General features: G+C 35.8%; 1 long non-coding RNA gene across 2 annotated transcripts in view; it reads left to right on the forward strand.

The window, feature by feature from the left end:
* Positions 1-8,558, forward strand: part of LOC111734104 — a 43,851-nt gene that overhangs the window by 3,395 nt on the left and 31,898 nt on the right. For both annotated transcript variants that reach the window (XR_002778312.1, XR_002778321.1), the window contains one exon: positions 5,591-5,668. This is a non-coding gene — a long non-coding RNA (uncharacterized LOC111734104). The remainder of the gene's footprint in view (positions 1-5,590; positions 5,669-8,558) is intronic.

The following is an 8,558-nucleotide window of genomic DNA, read 5'->3' on the forward strand; positions in this document are numbered from 1 at the left end:
CATAGGTTCCACCCTGCCACAGTGAGATTATCCCCCATATGGTAGTTTATGTTTCTGTGGTTTGCTGAGGGCTTGGGCTAGTTTTAAGTAATTTTCTTCAAGGTCTTCTAAGCCAGTTAAAAATTATTTTGTAAACTATTCATTCTATCACATGCTTCAGCAAAATCTACCACAATCGAATAAGCATCTGGATATGTTCTCTGAGAGGCAGATTAGCCTCTCCTCTTCTTAAATTTCAACTTTTTACCTCATTGCAGCAAAATCTCTTTATCTCCTTGGTGTTTAAATTTTTCCCAGGCACTGAGTGTTTTGACTCAGTCTTGCTACACAATCCACAAGAGACTCTTTAAGATTCATGGTCTGTGTCTCTAACTAGAGGTTTTACAAATGAATTGACCATAAGGTGGCAATAAATAGGTCATCAATGCTTGAGAGTTACAGCTTGTTTTGTTCTCTGCTTCATTTATAATTCAGTCAACACAAGATATCTCTTGAGGGTCCATTGTGAGAAGGACAGTGGGCTGTAGCTCTCTGGACCTGGACCTTGCACAAGTTTTCTCTCCCTGCTCTACCCCCAGGTGATTACTATTTGTCGCACACATGTGAACATACACTCACTAGCATACACACTTTGTCTCCATCTGCTTTCTTCCCACCCACCCACCCTTTTTTAACATTTGGTACTTATTTGATGTTTTATTTTCTGTGATCACAAGGTTGACTTAGAACAATTTTCTCCAAACTTCTCAGTTGAAAATAATCACCTGGGACATTAAAAAATATATACTTTCTTGAGCTCTCTAAGTTGGTTTAAAGTTACTTAAATATAAATAGAAGAAGACCCATATATTCTCTAGCATATGTGATTCAACAGAGCTGAGGAAGAAATCAGAAATTTTATTTTTAGGAGGTTTCTCATATGATTCTTTTCAACAGATAAGATTAGGAAACACCAGAGAGGGAGATGACCTCCTAGGTCACTTCCAACATTGACACATTATACTTCAGACAATCCTGATGACTTTTCTCAGAGGTCTTAATTGCTAAATTACACCAACTCTCTTCTTTAACCTCTGGCCCTGAAGTGTTCCTGCCTCCTGAACTTCCATTATAACTGCCTGCATTATTCAGCAGCTACTCATACACTATTTTGCAGAATTTCTTCAATGCCTCACACTTTTATTTAAGTCTTAAATTTTATTTAATGTTTTGAAGTTTTTCATTATATCTACTGAAACTATGGTAGACTCCTCTAGAGGAGGGACAATATTTTCTGGATTTCTTTTTATTCTTCATTTGTGTACTCGTTTAATGTTTTATTTTCTGAGATCAAATGGATGAGGTTTTGTCTCTAACTTAATTTTCTCTTTAAATATTAATATCTTGCTGCCTGGGTAGAGACTATATTATTTCATTTCATATAGTAAGAGGCATAAGATTTGGGAACCTAAGTTTTATCCTAGCTGGTGCAGCTGTTAGGTACTCAAATAACCCCCTAATCCTTTATAAAAACTTAATCGGACAGCTGCCTTGATAATATGTAGTTTCAATAACAGCCTCTGTTGAAGAAAATAATATCCCATTGTAATATGTCTCATAGATTGATGATATTTCTCTGCAAAGAAATGTCTAATGGATAGGAAATCCCAAAACTGGGGAATTGAGCTACACACTGAAAAGCTCACCTTTAATTTTTACTGTGAGATAGAAGTATATTCTTTGGATTTAGCAACCGTTGGAACTTTGCTATATTTATGGTTTAATTAGACTGTTTCAATGTAGTGGAACAGCTCTTTAAAGTACTTTTAACAAGGATACTATTGTTAAAGAAAAACAGCTCTTTCATTTGAGCCATTAAAATTATAGGGAGGGGAATGAAAAAATACCCTTGGCAGCATATTTTTTAATTCAGCTGTGACTTCTCCAGCCTAATCGCCAAAAAGCCTCTGCAAGGCAGTTCTTGTTTACATAGCAGTTTGATCTGGGTTCTTGTAAAATTAAACGTAGGTTGACAAATTAAATTTAACATCACCACCCTCCAGGACGTTGTAAATGTAAAGGAGACTAAAACAAACATGGGAAATGTTACCGTAACAGGGCAGTGTAAAGTCAGATCTAATAAAACATAGTAATCTTGCTTATGAATATAATTTAGTGCAAAAAGTATCAACAAACAGTTGATATTAATTTTTAAAAAATATATACCTCCATCATCTTTCATACACCATTAAAACAGATGTCTTTGTTTCTCCACACATTTTTTTTTCTAACCAGGATTTACCAGAGACATCTTTCTGGTTCTTAAATTAAGCAGTTTAGTGTTTTTGCAGTATCACAGTTTAAAATCTCTTTCAAGAATTCATGAAATAAGCATCTTACATTGTTGGTGGTTAATTACATTAGAACATTCAGTCTCTTTGAACTTATTCTTAAAATAGATATATATATATATATATATTTTTTTTTTAATGAAAAAGTCTCACAGGTAATCTGAAACTTACATACCAATAGAATTTAACAGAAAAGACTTCTCGGTCTTGTCCAAATTTATTTAGAAGTACAAATAAAAAGATTAAAATTTTAAATGAGAAACTCGTGTTTAAAGTCTGACTTTGAAAGAAATGAGAAATATACATTATGTAAATGTAATTAATGTAACACAGATATTATGATTTGCAAACTGCTTAACTTAACAAGAAAAATGAGGTGACTCTAAAGAGAGATTTGAGTTGGCTGCTCTAGTAGGGCTTCACAAGGTCACCAAGTGAAATGGACTTTCATCATTTTTGCCTGCCCCGCCTTCCTGTGTCAGGGAGTCTCAATAAGGAGACCCAAGCCCAAAAGTCCAGATGTTTTCATTCTCAGTTTCTAGACAGCTCAGGCCACCACTTACATTTGCCTGAGACTTTGAGTATTCACAGAGGAATGCAAATGTTCAGGGGCTTTTAGAGATTATGGTTGTTGCCTTTGATGGAGGGCAGAGTCCAGGTATGGAACTGTAGCTGGTATGTGTGATGACAATGCTAGTGGGAGCATCTTGAACAGACTGTTCAGGGGTGCCGTCTTGGCTCTGTTTTGCCTTCAGTGTTTTCTTCCTGTGTTTCTCTCTAGCATTTCCAGACATTCTGTGAGTTACCTGACATCCTTCCAATAAATTCCTTTTCTGCTAAAAGCTTCAGAATTAGTGTTTGTTCTTGGAACCAAGAATTCTGACTACAACACCAAGTTTTAATTCCCGCTCTTTAGGACCACAAACTTCTGTGCATCCATATGCCCATAGGTGATTAGGTTCTAGGGGCTGTGCAACTCACAAGAAACTGAGGTTGGTGTCACTAATGTTGTTTAGATAAACTCCTCCTCACTTCACATAAGATTTGAGATTACACAGAAAGACACAATCCAACAAGGGTTAAAAATAGGAGAGGGATATAGGAGGATGTAAAAGTAAAGGTACTGATGCATGAATCAGATTGCTAAATGTATTACTTTGTAATGAGAAATAGAACTTGTAGGCACATGAGAGGGATATAGGAGGGATATAGGAGGATGTAAAAGTAAAGGTACTGATTGCTAAATGTATTACTTGGTAATGAGAAATAGAACTTGTAGGCACATGAGAGCACTCAGTTCAACATTCTCTCCCTTGTAGGAGAAGCTTCCTGGGAAGCTAAAACAGTCAGAGGCTTCCATGGAGGTGAGGGTGGTAGGTCTAAGCAAAGGAAACTCAACTATCCTTGGGCTCGAATCACCAAATAACAGTCCCTGGAGTACTCTGCCCTGGCATTCTGTGGCTAATGAGTTCTTGCTTTTTGCTTTGCAATGCTCTTTAAGTCTCTTTTAAAAATGTAAATATATTTGGAAGAGATAACACATTAGTCATTTACTTTAGCAAAGTGTTTCCCAAACTTCTGTCATTCATGTACTATTTTCTCAATCTTGCCATATTCATATATTTGTGTTTTATTATATTTTTATACCCAAATACTTCCAATACTTTGTTCTAAATAATATATGTGAATGTGAAAGTTTGTTTTGCTACATATTTTTTAACACTCCTGAAAATGAATCTGTAGTGTTAAAATGATTTTACATCATCATCTTGCATTCTGCAGAAAATGTATCAAGTGAACTAAGATTTTGTCCTTGTTTGAAAAATCATGCATAGAAGTTAAAATTTTGGAGCCCAAATTTACAGAAAATGTCTCTATTTTTCTCTAACCCTTGATTTATAGTTTGGCTGGGTATAGAATTCTATGGTGAAGTCCTGTCCCCACCCTCCCGCCTCCGATCTTTGAAGGCATTTCCCCCAAATCTTTTAACATCATATAGTGATATTGTTGAGAGGTCAGAAGCCAGTTTAATTTACATTCTTTGTAGGTTACCTTTTTTCCCTTCTGGAAGTTCTTATGTTCTTTTAATCTTTGGCATTCTAAAATATCATACTATTCACTAGTTGTTTGTTTTACTTTTTAATTTAATTGGTTGGACATGAGCCATTTTAATCTAAACATTGTGACTTTTGAGTGCTAAGATTCTTTCTGATAATTTTTTCCCTTCAATTTTCTGTGCTGTTTCTGAGACACTTATTAGTTACATATGGAACTTCCAGGATTGGGTATCAGTGTTTGGAATCTCTATCAGTCAGCAAAATTAAAGCTTTCTGTGTGTTATCAGTAGAAAGTGTTTTAATACATGGAATAAGCATTGAAAGGGCTAGAGGATTGAAATTTTCTTGAACTATCACAGACTAGCTCTGTCTGCCATCCCAATGTGCTTGAGTCTCTAGATGCTCACCAGGAAGCTGCTTCAGCCCTCATATGAACTTTTTGCCTGTGCATCTGCCTGCAACTATCTCCATTATTCTGGAGAAATGACCTTTGCTCTTCTACCTTCCAAATCAAAAATACCCACTCCAGGCTCTAATCTGAAACCGTATGTGTGTGTGTGTGTTTATTCAACTCCTTTCTGATGAACACTTAGACTACTTTTAAAATTTGCTACTATAAACAAATCTTACATAAATATTTGTGTACTATGGGAAAATTTTAATGCACTCTTCTAATTTTCTAAAGTAAGTCCTAGAAGTGGATTTGCTAAGTCAAAATTACCCACATTAAAACGTTGTTATATGGCTTGACAAATTGCCCTTATAAAAGAGGTTGCAGCGATTCACACTTCCATCATCTCAGTATGTGAAACTGACTGTTCCCCTCATGCTCACCGATGCCTGCAGTTACCCAATTTTTGCCAATCTCATAAAAAGGAAATATTATCTCAGTGTTTAAGTCTGCTTTTATTTTATTTTTAGTGTGGTTAAACAGTTTTTCATATGATTACTGGTCGTTTACCTTTCTATTTTTGTAAATTGTCAGTTCATTTTCTGCCTTACTCCTGGGGTATTGCTCTAGCTGGTATGAATTTGTAAATTCTCTTTAGAGATATTAACATTTTGCCTGTTATTTATGTTGCATTTTCTGGGGTCACTATTTTTATTTTTATGTTTGCTTAGTATTTGTAAAAGAAGTTTTAAGGTTTATGTAGTTAAATCTATCTTACTTTACTTTTAGATATATATATTTTTTCCTTTCAGAGGATGAAAGAATGAAGTCAGCATGAAAGTGGGTCCATTAGGAGTTCAACAATCTCTTGGTCCAACTTCAGGACATAGGTGAATTGTTTAAGATGATGAAAGTTTTTACTTACACATTAAATATTTACCTAAGCCAACTTAAGGAGGATTTCTAACTGTACTAGATCCAAAGCTACTAAGTTTGCTCTACCAGCTTGTATCCTGCTTGAAATATGTGGTGTTAAAGTTGGAATTGGACTTGGTTGTTAATGGAGGCTGTTGGCATGAATGCTAGATGGGTCAGCCCTGTTCTTTAACTCTGAACTTTTTGATTGGTGCAAGCTGCTAACATCAAAAGACCTCACTCTAATTTCTCCAGTGTTTTGTTCTTTGTTCTTTATGGATGTTTAAAGTTGCTCCCAGGATAAAGAAAATTTAAATCATAACTGAGCAGAGATGAGATTTTTAACAAGATTGTTCTCCAGGCAAAAGTCACCAGGGTTTGGGAGAGCACGTGAGGCTTGGGCTGTAGAGAAAGGTTCTAAATTAAGGTTTCAGGTTTAAGGGCTGTGTTTAGGCAAAGGCTCTGATTCAGGGTAAAGTTCTAGTTCTTTCTGCTCCTACCTTTTAATTGGAAGGGTCTCTCTGGATCCTTCTGTTACTTGCCTTCTCTAGGCTATCAAAATTTTTTCAACCATGCTTACCACAACTGTCTCTCTTCTGGTACTTACCCCTCCTTAGGATTTTCAGACACATTCCTAAAAGGAACCAGCTTTCTCTCCAAAATCTGAGTGCTTAAAAAGGAAGGAAGCAAATCCTAATTTCCTTTTTTTTAAAAAAAACATTTGGACCTCAACTCTTCTGAAAGTTTTCTGGAGCATCTATCTAGAACTTTTTTGTGTTGTATTCAGTTTTCATTGTTCTTACATCCTCAGGCAATGCTGCATTGGCTCCTTTATTGGTCTATCTGCTCTATAAGATGTTGATCTTCCTCTGGGCAGAAATGTGAACTACTCATTTCTATATCTGTAGCACTTAGCATAGTGTCAAGCATAAATTAAGCAATTCATAAATGTTTTTTTATTGGTTCTATGTTAGAACAATGGAAAATATTTTATTCCAACATGCTGTTATGACCTCGGCTTGGGGTAAGTGGGAATTAATAGCTTCTGATGTAAATGCATGCGGAAAATAGTAGTATTCCAGTTGGAGGCATATGAAATAGCAGTTCAAAGAGGAAAATGGTAACTCTCTGATAATCCCCTTAGGAGAACAGCCAAAGATTGAGCATAACCATACATGGTCAGAGTGGGTATCTATAGAACGGGAGAAAAAAGTATGTTTGGAGAGTGGGCTAAATCCACAATGTAACCAAATAGGGCTCAGGCCACTGTATCCAGTGATCATTTTTACTCAAATTTCATTGGCTAATCTTACATAAAAGGTCATATAAAATAAGATGATAATAGGATATGAAATTTAGTATGCCAAAAGTTTCTTGAAGACATCTAAAGTTCAGTATAATTAACTGATCCGGAGATTTATTTAGACATATCAAAAGAATTTTTTACATGCCAAAGGTTCTTGTATTTTGCCTTTTCTAAAAATGATCAAAATATCTTGTAGCAATTTTAGAGAATGGGGTATGCTATCAATAGAAGTCTTTAAGGTCTGTGATTTGGACACATATTTGCTGAATTAATTCCAGAAATTAAATGTGTCTAGATTTTGTGTAACCCATGCCTAGAAATAGTCCACACAAAAGGTTTCTTTTTACAAAATTGATCTAATGCCTTTCTCACACTAAAATTCTTTTTATGCATTTCACACACACACACACACACACACACACACACACACACAACTTATAAATTATTTTAGTTCCACTGAAATTACTGCAAAACACTCAGTGCCCCCAAATACCTTAAGATTTATGGTATAAAATTCTGCCTACCTCTCTTTTGGCTTAGTGGGCAGTGAAAAGTGGGCAGGGATTATCAGGAACAGTCCTGCTTCTTCTGCAAAGCCTCTACCAGATATGCCTCTCTTTACCTTCACTGTCTGGCAGACTCTCTGGCAAAGATGAGATACCTATGGACTCCAACTCCCTTGACTATCAATGGGCAGAGGGAAGATTATAGGTAGAAGTATATGTGGCCAGATGGTGTTTTGAAAGTAGAAAAACAGAGTTCCATATTGCCTCATGCTCTGAAATGCTTTTTTTTTTCCTGCTAGAAAAAAATGCCAAGCTAGAGGATCCAGTCCAATATTAGAAATTCAGTTTAATTCAAGAAGCAATAGTGTACTCACTGGCCCCATAGAAAAAGCTGTAAAGGTGCCAACTGGTGCTTGGTCATTTGGTCATCAGCATCAGAGTATGTATGAGATTGTCCCATATTTCAGTACCTTACCCATTTTTTCTTTTTTTTTTTTAACTTGATAGGAAAACATTGAGGTCTGTATTTGAGTTAAGTTTGACATTGATAATAATGGAACCATGGGCCATTTTGGTTCTCAGGCCTCATTAAGAGGTACTACATGGTTGAATGATAAGCCTATCCCCTTCCTGTCCTGCCTTAATTGAATATATATGGTGGGCAACCCAAGGATAACTTTTGGTGGTGGTTTGTTTGTTTTGTGGTTTCTAGGAAGTGAGTGTAGCCAATATGTTTAAGAGAGTATCAACTAAGCATTGTTTTTTGTTTTGTTCATCCCTCTCCCCAAGGTACTACCTAAGAAGAAGTTGATTAGATATTAGGAATAGAGTCAAAACTGAGGAATACGAAAAGTCTGTAAGATTTTTGTTGAGTACAACAAAAAATCTCTTGAGGACCCTGACAGGAAACCAACCTATTCTTACTGAATTCATGGCATTCCCCTGTCACCTGGAAAATTACCAAATATCCTTTAGTAATAATAATTAATATTGTCTTTCTCATCTTTAAAAAAAGACAAAATGGGCGGCAAGGTGATGCAGCCTCTGAATGCT

The sequence above is a fragment of the Pteropus vampyrus genome, unplaced genomic scaffold, assembly GCF_000151845.1.
Source record: "Pteropus vampyrus isolate Shadow unplaced genomic scaffold, Pvam_2.0 Scaffold1, whole genome shotgun sequence".
In the NCBI taxonomy this organism is placed as follows: domain Eukaryota; kingdom Metazoa; phylum Chordata; class Mammalia; order Chiroptera; family Pteropodidae; genus Pteropus; species Pteropus vampyrus.